This window comes from Penaeus monodon, chromosome 33, assembly GCF_015228065.2.
Source record: "Penaeus monodon isolate SGIC_2016 chromosome 33, NSTDA_Pmon_1, whole genome shotgun sequence".
NCBI classification, from domain to species: domain Eukaryota; kingdom Metazoa; phylum Arthropoda; class Malacostraca; order Decapoda; family Penaeidae; genus Penaeus; species Penaeus monodon.
In genome coordinates this window covers 23,340,892-23,341,156 of record NC_051418.1, presented here as the reverse complement: position 1 = coordinate 23,341,156, position 265 = coordinate 23,340,892, and the positions used below count along the sequence as shown (strand labels likewise).

The 265-nt window shown below is 39.6% G+C and overlaps 1 protein-coding gene across 1 annotated transcript in view; it reads left to right on the top strand.

The window, feature by feature from the left end:
- Nucleotides 1-256, top strand: part of LOC119594154 (C-type lectin domain family 10 member A-like) — a 5,856-nt gene extending 5,600 nt beyond the window's left edge. The window contains exon 7 of the mRNA XM_037943224.1: nt 113-256. The gene's annotated coding sequence lies outside the window, so the exon portion shown is untranslated. The remainder of the gene's footprint in view (nt 1-112) is intronic.
- The last annotated feature ends 9 nt before the right edge of the window (nt 257-265 follow it).

Here is a 265-nt window from a genome sequence, read left to right as displayed (position 1 = left end):
ATCTCTATTTATCGCATATATATATTCATAGATAGAGACAAGAAACTTCTCTGACATGGCTGCTTAAAGTTCTAAAGAAAGTGAAGATGTGATACGGTGTTTCCTCTTCCAGGACTTTCGAAATCTGCAAATGTGTTGCTGGGAGGAAGCGACCTCTCACTGGAAAGGACTGGCGACGGACCTTCGGTGAACTCATACCAAGAGGAACCCCTTATTGGGGAGATTATTATTAGTAAGTCATTATTATCTTATATTGTAAACCAGT